The sequence below is a fragment of the Megascapheus bottae genome, chromosome 7 (assembly GCF_031878675.1).
Source record: "Megascapheus bottae isolate mThoBot1 chromosome 7, mThoBot2.hap1, whole genome shotgun sequence".
Taxonomy (NCBI): Eukaryota; Metazoa; Chordata; class Mammalia; order Rodentia; family Geomyidae; genus Megascapheus; species Megascapheus bottae.
This window is the reverse complement of record NC_143515.1, coordinates 4,832,249-4,847,459: the sequence shown is the minus strand read 5'-3', so window position 1 is coordinate 4,847,459 and position 15,211 is coordinate 4,832,249.

The following is a 15,211-nucleotide window of genomic DNA, read 5'->3' as shown; positions in this document are numbered from 1 at the left end:
CCTTCTGATAATAAAGGTTTTATGTATATATGCAGAACAAAAATTTATACATCAGATGGAACAAGTTAATAAAAGCATTGTCATTTAATTATCACAACCCAGTCCTCCACAATGGAGCATTCTTGTAGATGGTCCTGTGAGCTTGATCATATCAATGCTCACTGACTTAGACATTCCTCTCCTTACAACTCTCACCCACCGAGACATTTGTTCAATAAGCTGCCAAAATATGTCCACAATCTTTGCTAAAATATGACATTTTATATAAGGAAAAAACTAGTACTGGTGCTCATTTAATACTTTAGCTAATAGATGTATTCAGTAATCAAACTAATACAAATTTAATATAGAAAATAATGTTCTACTTCAAACCTTGAAGTAGAAAATAGGAGATATCAGAAAATAAATAAATAAATTTACTTAAAAAAAAGACCAAAACTGAAAGATTGTCAATCATATCACCTAAATGATCCTTCTTGTAAGAGTTAGTGACAATCAACGTCAATATTTGAGGTTTTGGACATACATTAGGTTCTTACAGTTTTAGGAAATTAACAGATAACTTTACACCTTGAATTTTTCTCTTTTTACGCAATATCTATTTGTAGGCAATTCCATAATGCTTGAAATTTGGAGGTATAGTCTTTTTTCTTTTTTTGTAGTTGCTAACACGGTCTGACATTGCTATACAATAAGACAAAAACATGCAGCTGTTTTATAGTTCAGATCACTTTTCAATAACGTAATGACAATTTAACATGATGTAGCCCTACCCCAGTGATTTTATTCCCCATGGGTTCAAATGTAGACACGCTTGTTGTTGGGACCAGTAGTCCTCTCTCTACCATTCCTTGACAGGATATCTTGATGTCATTTTTCTCAAGTTCATTCTTACTACTCCGTTCTCTCTTTTCTCTTTCAAATTCCCTGGAATTTATTGAAAACTTATCAGTGTTTTGTTTTCTTTTCAACCACATCCACTCCAGGTAGCATGCATTATTCATCATCTGTGTCCACTAAGTGTAAAGGCCCTTCCACAAATACCGTTACCCTATATGTCACTACCAGATGCTTACTCTAATTGGTATGTTCCATCCTCCCTGTCCTGCCATATCGGGCTGTCTATATGTTACAACTCCAATACTTTACATTTTATCTGTGCCTAAGAAAGACAACGATATATCCCTCCACTGTGGACCTGATTGTTTATTTCAGTGTCTGGCATTTAATGAGTTAGATGAGTGGATTTATTTACATTTTCTTTTTTATTCTTAAGCAAAAGAAAACTAGAGTGACCAAAGAGCTTCATGTTAAATTGTGTTTTCTGAACTGTAGTACGATGTTGAATATTTGATTGCATGAGTAATCACTTAAATTAGTCAGTTATCAGATACATACAAATGCATGCTTATTTTCTAAAACTGATTATATATAGTATACATGATATGTAACATATAGTATATCATATATAATATATACAACACAACACATTAATTTGTAGAAAATAATGCATTTGAAAAATAAATACAGTCGAGTACAGTGGCTCATGCCTGTTATCCTAGCTACTCAGGAGCCTGAGATCTGAGGATTGAGGTTCAAAGCCAGCCTGGGCACTAAAGATAAGACTGTTATCTCCAATTAACCACTAGAAAACTGGAAGTGCTGCTGTGGCTCAAAGGGCAGGACAGTAGCCTTGAGTTGAAGAGCTCAGGGAAAATGGATTTAGATAAATACATAAATAAATTTACTTATTTATTTTGTTCTGGTCCTAAGGCTTGAATTCGGGAATTGAGTACAGTCACTAAACTTTTCTTGATCAAGGCTTTACCACTTGAGCCACAGCTCCACTTTTGGCTTTTTGGTGTTTAATTGGAGATAGGAATCCCACGGACTTTCTTCAAACTACCATTAAAACTGCTGGATTCAAGCTACAATCTTCAAATCTTGGCCTGCTGTGTAGCTAGGATTACAGGCATGAGGTATAAAATATAATTATACCAAAACATATTATTGATCCAGATAGATTTCAGGTTGACTTTCTCAAAGTGCCTCTGAGGATTAATATATTTCGTTTAGGAAAGATTCATGCTGGAATTAGTGCAACTTTTTTTTTTGGAGCCTAGGAATGAAGCTGGGAGGGCCTGTTTATTTAGAAGTGGAATAGATGAAGGACACAGGAAAGGGAAGTGAACAAGGCAAGGAAAGATGATAAGAATGAGAAGGTCGACCTCCAAAGATGCCAGGAGTCCTAGGACATTTGTAAATCAGAGCTCTAAGAAAGACATAGAAAGTACTAGGTGAAAAGGAATAGATACAAGAATTGGAATGGCACAACCTTGGCTACCAAGCAACTGGGACTGTACACACCAGCAGCAAAGCTAATCGGAGCATGTACTCCCAAAATACATGCATTCTTTAAATGCATTTAATTAACTGAGCTGCATATACCACTGGGGCACATTGCATGTCACTAACCCCCATTTAACTAAAGAGGATACTTTCCAAGAGATGTAGTGTATTCCTGACATTAAGGCATATACATGCATAGGAAAACATTCAATTTATAAATTTTAATAAACTGATAACATTTAATTAATTTATTTTAAAATTTCTTTTATTATCAGAATGATGTATAGAGGGGTTACAGTTATGTTTGTAAGGTTGTGAGTACAATACTTCTTGAACATTGTTACCTCTTCCTATGTTTTCCTCCCACTTTTCCTCCACTCACCGCCTCCTAAGTTGGAGAGCTCATTTATAAAATATTGTCTTGTGAATATCACTGTTATATAATGTACATGTTTCAATTTGTAAATGAAAAAATGGAAAAAAATTTCATTTATGAATGATGCACAGTAAATGATTTAATGAAATATACCATCATGGTATTTGATTAAAGATTTTATTTCTTTATTTTCAGGCCACATTTGCCAATAAGCAAGCAAAATTGTGGAAACTGAAGTTGCAGATAAGGGATTGAGGCAGAAAGGCTTAACTTTACTTCATGTCCAATGACAGAAACTTGAAAGAATGTATAGACTATCTATCTCTGAATCTTGTCACACTTTTCTGAGGCATGAGCTTAGGGATTCATGTTCTCGCTTAGTTTGCATGTCCTTTTTTCATATATTTTTTATTGTAATTAATAGAAGGGTTACATGATATTTGCCAGATAGATGGTGCATTAATTAGCACGCATGGATACCCTTTCACGAAGACCAATGGAATAGAACTGAAGACCCAGATATTAAACCACAGACCTATGGCCACCTAATCTTTGACAAGGGAGCCAAAAAAATAGAATGGAAGAAAGACAGCCTCTTCAATAAGTTGTGCTGACAGAACTGGTTAAGCACCTGCAGAAAACTAAAGTTGGATCCTTCTTTGTCACCTTGCACTAGAATTAACTCCAAATGGATCAAAGACCTCAAGGTAAAAGCTGACACACTGAAAACTTTACAAGAAGGAATGGGAGATACACTAGGCCACCTTGGCATAGGTCGAAACTTTCTTAATAAGGACCAAGAATCACAACAAATCAGAGAAAGGCTGGATAAGTGGGACTTCATTAAACTGCAGAGCTTTTGTATGGCAAAGGACATAGCTAGTAAATTAATTAGGAAGCCTACAGAGTGGGAGAAGATCTTCACCAACCATACAACACACAAAGGTCTCATATCTAAAATATATCAACAGACAAAGAATTGAATCAATCCAAAACTAATCTCCAAAGTAACAACCATCGCTTTAAAAGATGGGCCAAAGACTTAAAGAGAGTCTTCTCTGAAAAAGAAACACAAATGGCCTATAGACACATGAAGAAATGCTCAACATCTCTGGTCATAAAAGAAATGCAAATCAAAACAACTCTAAGATTCCACCTCACTCCAGTTAGAATGGCTAGGATCAAGAAAACGAATAACAACAGATGCTGGAGGGGATGGGGCCAGGAGGGATCACTACCACACTGTTGGTGGGAGTGCAAACTCGTTCAACCACTATGGAAAGCAGTATGGCAGTTCCTCAAAAGACTAAACAGAGCTCCCTATGACCCAGCAATTCCACTACTTGACATTTACCCAATCATCGAGAAACAAAGACATAATAAATCCACCAGCACAACAGTGTTCATTGGAGCACTATTTACCATAGCAAAGATATGGAACCAACCTAGATGTCCCTCAGTTGATGAGTGGTATTTGTACACAATGGAATTCTATGCTGCTGTCAGAAAGAATGACATTGCCCCATTTGCTAGGAAATGGAAAGACTTAGAAAAGATCATATTAAGCGAAGTAAGCCAGACTCAAAGGTACTTAGGCTCAATGGTTTCCCTCATTTGTCATAATCAGTAGAAACCTTGGGCTCTCCTAGCAGAGATTAGCAATAGAGCAAAACCTTGATACAAAAGGCCATATAGCAGGACACTAAAGGAAAGGATCTCTAGGATATAGAAACATATGCCATATAATGAATGATTGTTGTTCTTAAGGTACTATGTTATCTCTCATCTCTTTTGCTGTCCCTTGGTTATCTCATATTGTTACAGTATCTCACTTTGTTACCTGATATATCGGATATATTTGTATTTGGGTATTTGAAATTGGATAGGGAACGGGGGAAAACAAGATGAGGCTGGAGGTGGGGGAGGGAAATGGGGACCAAGACATGTGAAAGGGTATCCATGTATGGGAATTAATGCATGTCCTTTTGCATGTTCTTGGCAGGTGCTCTACTAATTGAGCTCTTCCTCCAGAGTATTTTTTTTTTTTGCTGGTTAGTTGGAGATTGAGTCTCATGGACTTTTCTGCCCAAGCTTTGTAGGTCTTAGCTTCCTTTGTAGGTAGAATTGTATGTTTGTCACTGGCACCTAGCTAAATTTACTTACCTTTTAAATGGAAAAAAAGAAATACTAATCTTGTAATGAAACATCTAACAGTAGCAATTTAACCAACTGATTAATTGACTAGTATCAAAACAGCAATAAACTGTCATCTTTTCTCCTAACAAAATGGGAGATATCTGTAAAGTCTGGCTGTCAAAAATATTTTCCCAGGTCTAACCATGGGAAGGAAAAGGTATCCAGACCATAAAAAACAATACTATTCCTATTTGTTTATGTCATGATATAATAGTGAATTCTATGGAATTTTCCCCAAGTCTGTTAGATCTAAATGATAAACATTGGAGAGTTTTCAACATCCATGACACATGTGCATAAAGGATTTTATATTTAAATAATGGGGCTGAAAGTATAACATGACAAAGCAATTAATTTACAGTATACTTATTTAAAATACTACAAAATAATTTCATTTTGTAATTAAAAGAACTGCAAAACTCAGGCATAGTAAACAAAAATAGATTCATTAAAATAATTTAAAAATAATTAAAATAAACATAAAGGCATCATAGACTGGAAACTCACTACTGTTAAAACTGCAATATTTATTGACTTCAAATTATTTTCAGACCATTTCAAAAATCTCATTCTATTTTCAGCAACAAACTAATAATATAACCTGAATACACACACACACACACACACACACACATATATTTGGAAATGTCTTAAGTTGTTGAAAACTATCTGATAAAACTATAATTGGGGGGAGGTTGTCAGTGTGGACTTGTGGTAGAGTGCTTGCCTACCTCATGCATGAAGCCCTGGGTTCGATTCCTCAGCACTGCATACACAGAAAAAGCTGGAAGTGGGACAGCATCCAGGTCCTAAGTTCAAGCCCAAGACTGGAGCATATATATTTCTTTATTTCAAACCTTAGTGCAAAAAACTAGTATTCTGATATCACAAGGAGAGTAACAAGTCAATTTGGTATTGGTGGTGCACATCTCTAATCCTAGCCTAAGGCCTAAGTGTTTTCACTTTTTTTTGCCATTCCTGGGTTTTAGCTCAGGTCTTGAGCACTATCCTTGGACTTTCTCAAAGCTAGGGCTCTACCACTTGAGCCTCAGCACCATTTCTGGTTTTTTTCTATGTATGTGGTACCGAGGAATCAAATCCGGGTCTTCGTGCATGCTAGGCAAGCACTCTACCACTAGGCCAAACTCCCGCCCCTGTGTTTTCATTTTTTAAATTTTTATTTGAGGTGAATTAATTTCAATTCTGGAACTCACGAATGGAGTTGGATATCCCATTTTTGTAAAAGTGTGTGTGTGTGTGTGTGTGTGTGTGTGTGTGTGTGTGTTGCTTGAATTTAGGCTTTCTGCTTTTGCACTTAAGATGTGCTCCATTGTATGACCCATATCTCCGCTTTCAACATTTTTCTAGTTAGCTGGAGATAAGACTCTTATAGAGTTTCCTTTTCTACCCATTCTAGCTTTAAACCTCAGTTCTGAGATTAGCCTACTAAGTAGCAAGGATTATAAGCATGAGCCACCAGTGTACAACCTAAAGAGGTAAATCTAAAAACAAAAACGAAAAAAAAATAGAAGAAAATGAACCAAGCCCCATCATTCTGGAAAACAACTAGTTTAGCCACTTCAAATTGTCATGAAGGACGTAGGAAGCATTAAACAAATTTAATAAAGCAAATTAAGTAATTAAACTTAATGTGTAAAAGAATATATAGTATATGACATATACATACAACATGATATTTAATTTTAGGTGTGCAAAAAGGAAATGATAGATAAAAACTTTGAAAATTGCTTATGTGTATGATATTTATATGTATTGATGGAAATTTCTTCCTCATAATTTTTTTTTCTCTCCTTCTCCTCCTTTTCCTCCTCCTCTTCTTTCTTTCTTTCTTTCTTTCTTTCTTTCTTTCTTTCTTTCTTTCTTTCTTCTTTCTTTCCTTTCTTTCTTTCTTTCTTTCTTTTTTCTTCTTCTTCTTCTTCTTCTTCTTCTTCTTCTTCTTCTTCTTCTTCTCCACTTTTTCTCCTCTTCCTCTTCCTCCTCCTCCTCCTTCTTCTTGTTCTTTTTTTCTGCTTCCTTTGCCAGTCCTTGGGCTTGAATTCAGGACTGGGCACTGTTCTTGAGCTTTCTCAAGGCTAATAATGTTCTACCAGTTTGAGCCATAACACCACTTACAGTTTTTTCTGTGTGTGTGGCCCTCAGGAATCAAACCCAGGGCTTCCTGCATGTTAGACAAGCACTTTACCACTAGGCCATGTTCCCTAGGAACATGGGTTAACATATGGGTTAACTTATGCTTGTAATCCTAGCTTCTCAGGAAGTTCAGATCTGAAGTTCATAATTTAAGCACAGTAAGGGCAAGAAAGTCCATGAGACTCATCTCCATTAAACCACCCAAAAGCCACAAGCCAAAAATCAAGCTGTGGCACAGGTGATAGAGTACTAGCCTTGCTGTGCAAGGCCAGTACTTAGGCCCTGAGTTCAAGGACCATTCACAGCAAACACACTTATGCATACATATATACCCAATTTTATACCTATGTGTGTATATATACACATACATACATTTGCATACATACAGACATTCATAGGTATGCATGTATATATGTGTGTATGTATATACACATATACAATGCATATATTATATACTTACTTATGTATGTATATATGTATAAAACATATGAGTAGCTATAGCCCAATGCTTATAATATAATGCAGAAAATGGCATAAAAACAGCTCTGATTTATCTCATTTGTGATTTATTTTGTTATGAAAAACTAGAGTAACTAAAAACATGTGTAAAAATAAATGAAATATATTTAATATACAATTATATTTTCAAGCTTCATCCATGTATTCCTGTTTTAGAGATAAGCAGACCTAAACCAAAATTTTAATTCCTAAGAACAGAGGATTTCTGTGTTAAAACCGTACTGTAAAGCATTTAAATTTTAAGAGTATTCGAGCATGTACGGCACTTCCAAATAAAATGTTTCAGTGTCTCTCTTCACCCTGTCTTCCTCTCAAAATTTGGTCTGTAACAGCACATTGGTCAAGAAACAGATTACCCTTTAGTGATCTGAGGAGATACATCAAAATATATGCATGACTCTTAGCCACAACTTTAAATGGGCAGGAAATGCATTGAGAAGTTAGCAATGGTATTTGTGTTGAGCAATACAGTCAACTCTGGATTTCTTTTGGCTAGCAAGGATTGGTTGTACTCAACCCTCTGAAGCTGATGCATGAGATTCCCAGTGGTTTCTTTCCTACAGTGCTTAAGATTGTACCCTGCCACATTTGTCTAACTTGTTCGTGATGACTGCTCCAACAGCAATTTACAGTATGAAATATCTCTATATCTGTGATAAATTACACTCCCCTAGAAATATACATTCAACAATCCCCACTTGAGCACAAAACAATAAAGATACTCTAACAAGAGGAAACTAGTCACCTTCTCCACCTACAAATAATAAGTAAATCCTCTTAAAGATTCTTCTCACTCATGTTTTTCCTCTGACCTCTTTTTCCCTATATTTCACACAAAGGGATGTGTTTGTGTGTGTGTGTGTTTGTGTGTGTGTGTGTCCCTAATACCCTTAGGAATGGGACAGAAAGGCACAATACCTATGTGTATCTGATTATACAGAATAATATTTATCTAGATGAACCTCAGGAAATGGAAAAAAAGATTTTTTTCTTTTTCTGTTTCACTGCTTTTGTTTTTTTTCTTTTTGTTTGTTTGTTTATATATCTTGGGATTATAAGAGGATGCACAAAAGTAGAAGGGTAAAGAGTAAACAAACAGCAAACTCAGCAATGGATTCATTGGCTACCATATTGGAATGAACTATACAACTGTGGATAGGATGGTAATAGGTAATATTGATAAAAGGATTTTGAAGTTGAAATGAAATCATATTACTAAGCCAGAGTTAATAAAAGGGCAGATAATGCTCCTGTTAATGGTCAAGGGCAAGAGACTGGTGTGCCATGATGTGTTTTCATGTAAATATAGGCTAACTAAAGAAAAAACTGGGAGAGGGGGAGGGAAGGGATAACATTGCCTAAAGGGAGATGTACTCATTTCTTGACTTAGGTAACAGTAACCCTTCTTTTCAATGAAGCTTTTTAAAAGTAATAAATAAAGTTATAAAAATATGATGCCATGTATTCTGTTATTTTATGAAAGAAATGAGAAATTCTTTTAAATTGCTACAGCCAAGAAACATGAAGAGTGAATACTATTGGTAAGCATTGTGTGTAGAAACAATGATATACCACAATCCAATTGTTCTGCCAATGTGTTCCTGGGCTGTACTCACACAGAGGGTGCAGCAGGTGAAATTGAAATGCGGATGGGTGTGAGGAAGGTCCCATATCCTGCTTGCCTCATTCATCCCAAGGTGCACTGCTGACCATATCGTATATTGAAGACTTTTTCCATTATCCAAGTTGATAAGGGAAGCTGAAGAAAGAATCTCTACCTAAGCCAGATAAAATAAAATGCTAGAAAAGCAACCTGTTTTAATGAAAATAAAAAGAGAAAGTGGAAGAATTGTATTGAAGAATCGTGATGCCTTTAATAGATGTCACTAAAGCACGGTTATTTAGGTTTTACTTCATTGTTTTTTCACACTTTGTGAACCAGAGAGACTGTCATGGACTTTTTCCACATCCTAGTTCTGAAAGGAACCGGATGTGTTTTCTTTCTCAGCTGTCCTCACTTACTGCTGCCTACATTTCCCTCTAGAGAAACTCACTCAAGCATTATCGTCATCCCAGGTACTGGTGAGTGGGAATAATACCTCTGTTGGTAAGAGCTGCAGTAAGACTCTAGCATCACAATTGCTTCCACCAGTTACCAAAATGGAGTGGGTCACACTTCTATATCCTTCCACAGTTTCAACATAGTACACAGATTGGACATGCCATTATATTGAACATATGTACAGCTTGTTTTCCTATAGTTCAATTGAATTCAGTCGAACTTTTTTATGTCATATTCATTCTTCTAGGAACTTTGAGTATCACTGAGAAATGTATAGCCTTAACTGTAATTCCCAGGATAGCAGAAGTGACTCCATTTTGTGTAGCAGCTGCAGTTTAGTCATAAAAAGAAATTGAAAAATAACCAGCAAGATGTTCACGGTCAGAGTGACCGAGAACTGAAATTGTATAGACAGGATAAGGAGTGTGTGTGAAACATCTTATGACCAGAAGAAGGACAGGTAAGCCCTTCTCTAGCCAAAAATAAGGAGTAAGATAAGGAGTATGTGAAAAACATGTTATGACCAGAAGAAGGACACGTAAGCCCTTCTCTAGCCAAAAAGGAAAATTCCACTACTGCCCAGAATAAACCCCCAGCCTCATTTGAATTAACCAATCCCTACCCTGTAACCATGCTTCTGCTTCTGTAACCACGCTTCAGCTACCCATAAATACTCCCCTCTCCCCAGCCTCGGCGCGCAAGTCTTCTAGGAGACTTTGTTGCCCCAGACGCCCGTGTACCCAAATAAACCTCTTGCTGTTTGCATCCGACTGCGTGGCCTCGTTGTTCCTTGGGAAGGGTCTCCTTCTGGAAGACGTCCCGCTGAGTCGGGGGTCTTACATCACTGATATAGTTAAAGGTTTTACATCACTATTGCTTACACTTGGATCTTTTTGCTTTACCATTTGTTGTTAGCTTGTCTATGTATTTATTTCTGACTTAAGTCTGGCTGCTTCCCTTCTAGACATGGATTTAATTTCTATGTATTTTATGTGGGCACTGAGAGATACTTATTATTGTTATTATTATCTCATGGTAATATCACAGGGAGGGGGCTCATTCTTATATTTCCCAATATGTTTACAGTGTATTTCAATCAGTCCCTCCCCCTCTGTCACTCTCCCTTCCCCAAACAATTTCAACAAGTTTCATTTTTCTTTTTATTCCTTGGTAGCAAATAATCTGTTTAAATATTCAACCTCCTTCCTGCTCCTTGTTGGCCCAGCCAACTCTTGGGAGTACTCAGTCCTTGCCCCAAAGTCTACTTCTCTTTCCTCATCCTCATCTATACTCCAACTAGAAAATAGCCTTCACTGAGTCTTGTTATGCTATTTTCATATATACTTGCATTGAGACATTTAAAAATGCTCTATTACGTGATGTTTTGCTTCAGAAAAATATATTTCACTTGATTAGAAAATACTGGATTAACTGTGCTTATCTACCTGAGTATTATGAAGTATTTTTAAATAATAAAGTATTTTCTCCTCCACACATATTCTTAATAAAAATAAATACTTGCAATATTGAAATATATGTTTGATATATTTACATACACACATGCATACATAAAAAGCCATATAATGAGTGATTGTTGTCTTTAATGTACTATGTTATCTCTCATCTCTTTTGCTGTCCCTTGGCTATCTCATATTGTTACAGTATTTCACCTTGTTATCTGATAGATTGTATATATGTGTATTTGGTTATTTGAAATCAGATATGGAAGGGGGGAAAACAAAATGAGGGGCAGGGATGTGGGAGGGAAATGGAGACCAACATGTGAGAAAGGGTATCAATAAAAAATTATTTTTAAAGAAAGATAAAAGTAATAGATGTTGGGTGCCAGTAGCTCACATCTGTAATCCTAGCTACTGTGGAGGCTGAGATATGAGGATGACAATTCACAAACAATCCAGGCATGAAAGTTCATGAGACTCTTATTCTCCAATTAACAACCAGAAAATTGGAAGTGACACTGTAGCTCAAAATGGTAGACAGGTAGCCTTGAGGCAAAAAAAGCTTAGGGATAGTTCTCAGGCCCTGAACTCAAGCCCTATGACTGACAAAAAAAATGCAATGGTAAAATTGTAGCCAAATGAACGGTGGCATGGCTCATGCTAGAGTGTCACTCAAGTGCTTATGGTCAAGAATTGTTGACTCACATATTTAATCCCAGCTATGCAAGAGAATGAGGTAAGATGGATAGTTACAGGTAATTTAAGCAAGAAACATTTGTGAGACTCCACTTCAGCTAAGAAAAAAAAAAAAAGAGAAGGAGTGTGTTGGCAATTTCATACCATTCCACCTATACACACTATTGTAGGAAGTATAAATAGCCCATAAAAAGTTAGAACTTATTTAAAATAAAACAAAACAAACAAAAAAAACAGGGGAGCTTGGCACCTCTGTATCTCTCCTGACTGAAGGCTGAGATTTGAGTTTTAAAGCCAGATCAGGCAGGAATTTCCATCGGACCCTTATCTACAATTGACCACCAAAAAGCCAGAATTGGGTGATAGAATTATCCTATTCGTTTCCTGTAGTTGTTGGCTAAATTGTTTCTAATCAAATGACCTAACACAAATCAGTTAATTTACAGTTCTGTAGTAGGAGATTACACAGGTCTGTAAAGCTTCATTCTTTCTTGGGGCTTGAGAAGATAATCTGTTTTGCTGACAGTTCTTTCAGGCTGGCTGCCTTCCAAAGTGTAGAGACCCTTCCTCCATCTGCTAAGTGAGTATTGCCATTATCATAGCGCCCAGTTCTGACATCCTGCTTCTATCTTTTCCTCTGACATTTAGGCCATGGGGATAATGCAGGTAATCTTGCATTTCAGAGTAAACTTCACAGCTGCAGAGCCTGCTCAGCTACCCAGAGGTACATGACCATGAATTCTAGGGATGAAGGTAGGATCTGCTCAGGGGACCAATATTCACAGTAACACAGTATAGCCTAGTTGCAGAAGGAAATCTGAATAGCTGTTCCCACAGAGAGAGTCATTATTAGATAAAGGCCTTTTTTTGTCCCCCTTAGATAGGATAACTCTGAATCTGCTGATGTGAAACTGATTTAATGGTGGATTCTTATTGGCTTTTAATCTTTCTCTTACCTACTAATGTTCCTTGACATAGTATCTTCAATAAGAGGTATGTACTTGGGTAGATAAAATTTGTTTTATAAGATAACTTAAAACTTAATAGTGAGTGTTCAAGAAAATTAGTTGAATTCGGTGCATATGACACAATTAGAAAAGTAAGCTTCATGGTGGTCTATTGAAACACGTTTTGCAAATGTCTTCTGTTTTTCTTATAGATTACTTTTAAAATGGTTTAGCTACTGCTCTGGAACTGAGAGTTGTGAACTATTAGGTCTCCAGGTCCTATCTATGAACTAGTTTGGTATTAATCATGATTTGTGAAACCACATATCAATCATTTGATTCATTTTCTTCTTTAACACTTAGCTTTACCTGGTGCTGATAGTTCATGCCTATATTCCTAGCAACTCAGGAAGCTGAGATATGAGGATGGCATTTCAAAGCCAGCCTGGGCAGAAGTCCCTGAGTGCTTATATCTAATTAAGCTTGTATCAATAAAAGCAGAAACTGGGGCTGTGGCTCAAGTGGCAGGGCACTAGTCTTTGGCAATACAGTTCAGGGTATTAAATTCAAGCCTCAGAAGTGGTGCATGCATATTTTTTCCCTCTCTTTTCTCTCTCTCTCTCTGTCTCTGTCTCTCTGTCTCTCTGTCTCTCTCGGTCTCTCTGTCTCTGTCTCTGTCTCTCTCTCTCTCTCTCTCTCTCTCTCTCTCTCTCTCTCTCTCTCTCTCTCTCTCTCTCTCACATACATACCCACACACAGAGAAAAGTTAATCATTTGTTTATTGAAATCCAAATGGACCCACAGACAGCTAAATATGATTTTATGATTGTTTATTTACCTGCAAAGACATTCTTTCATGGATTGTTTTTTCAGTCCTGGGTATCAAACCCAGGATTTTGCACATGCTAGGTAAGTACTTTACAACTGAGTTATACCTGCAGACCCCAAGATAGTTTTCATATGTTCAATACTGCCAAAGAACTTGAGAAAGAAATTAAGATGATTTTTACTGATGCAGACTTCCAAGGGCTAATATTTCTACACATGAAGCTTAGAGCAAAGAAGTCTGCCAAACAAGAAGTGCTTTTAAAAGCTGAGACATGAGAATAATGCTTGTCTATTTCCCTTGGTGGACAAAGTGATAGTGAAAGGTTTAGATTCTTAAAGAAAAGAAAAAGAAGTGCTTTTCAAAGGCTGGGTGATACTGCAGGTGACAGGGACCCCACTGCCTGAGGGTGCACCACCCTGTGCCACTGCAGCCTTCCACCCAGAAAAGCTGGCGGAAGAGTGGTTTTATCCTCAGGCAAAGCTCCATGGATTCGGCGAGAGCCGTTTCTTACATCAGATGTCACCGTGCTGCACACTGTCTTCTTGCAGGGTTTATAATGAGTTTCCTCACTGCTATTACCTGAGCCCCCAAATGCACATTATAGGACACTGTCAATTAATATTTGGATCAATAGGTGACCCTACATGACTCCTGACATAGTTTTGTGGAGACAATCCTGTAGAGTGCAAACGCCTACTCCTATACTGCAATCTTCTATGACTGAAAAGTCGTATTGTTTAATGAGGAGAATGTGATCATTTGCGACTCACAGAAAGCTAGGAATGCTGTGCATATTACTAATAGTTATGTGACATCACTTAATAAATTGTCTCATTGGGACTACACACATGTCACCTCAAAGAGACACAAATTCAGAAAACCTGGGTGCCCGTCAGAGAGAAGTCAAGCTAGCTTTGCTGACTCTTGCTCCTCCTCTCAGTGCTGTCTTTCTCCATAAACCAAGGAATTTCTGCCACCCGACTTCAAAGCCACTGCCAGGCACATTCAGACACGTTTCTGGTCTTATTAAAGTGCTTTAATTCTGTCTATCAGTTTATAAAAGAAAGAAACATAAGGGGGCTAAAGAAAAGCTTGAGTTTATGTGATGATGAAAGATAAATTGGCAAAAATATAGCAAAATGTAAATGTACTTACCAAGAAACGACTTCATGATTCACACTTCATTTTCTTTATTTTTAGTGGACCTGCATATCTGTAAGTCTTTGTCTTTGCAGAGTCAAGGACAGGAATAACCACAAGGCACATGTGTGAAAAGGATGAAGTAGGAGTTAGAGATTTACTTGTTTTGCAAAAAGAAAACAAACGAAAAACAAAAACAAACAAACAAAAACCCTCTGCAAACCAACAGCTTTTCTTCAACCCATCAGATAACTAAGGGAAGATGCCATCCCAAAATCTGGAGAAAGATTTAAAGCTAAGATCTGCTTCTCTACAAACAAAGCCATTAGAATAATGAACCACCAGGGGGTACATAAGCAATAATTCTGACAAATTGGCAGAAATTGAAAATGAATTACTAAGAATTAAAGTCTTGAGGTTATGGTTTGAGGAAAATCTTTTATAAATTTTACCTTTAGGCTACTATGGTAAAACATCCTTTATGGC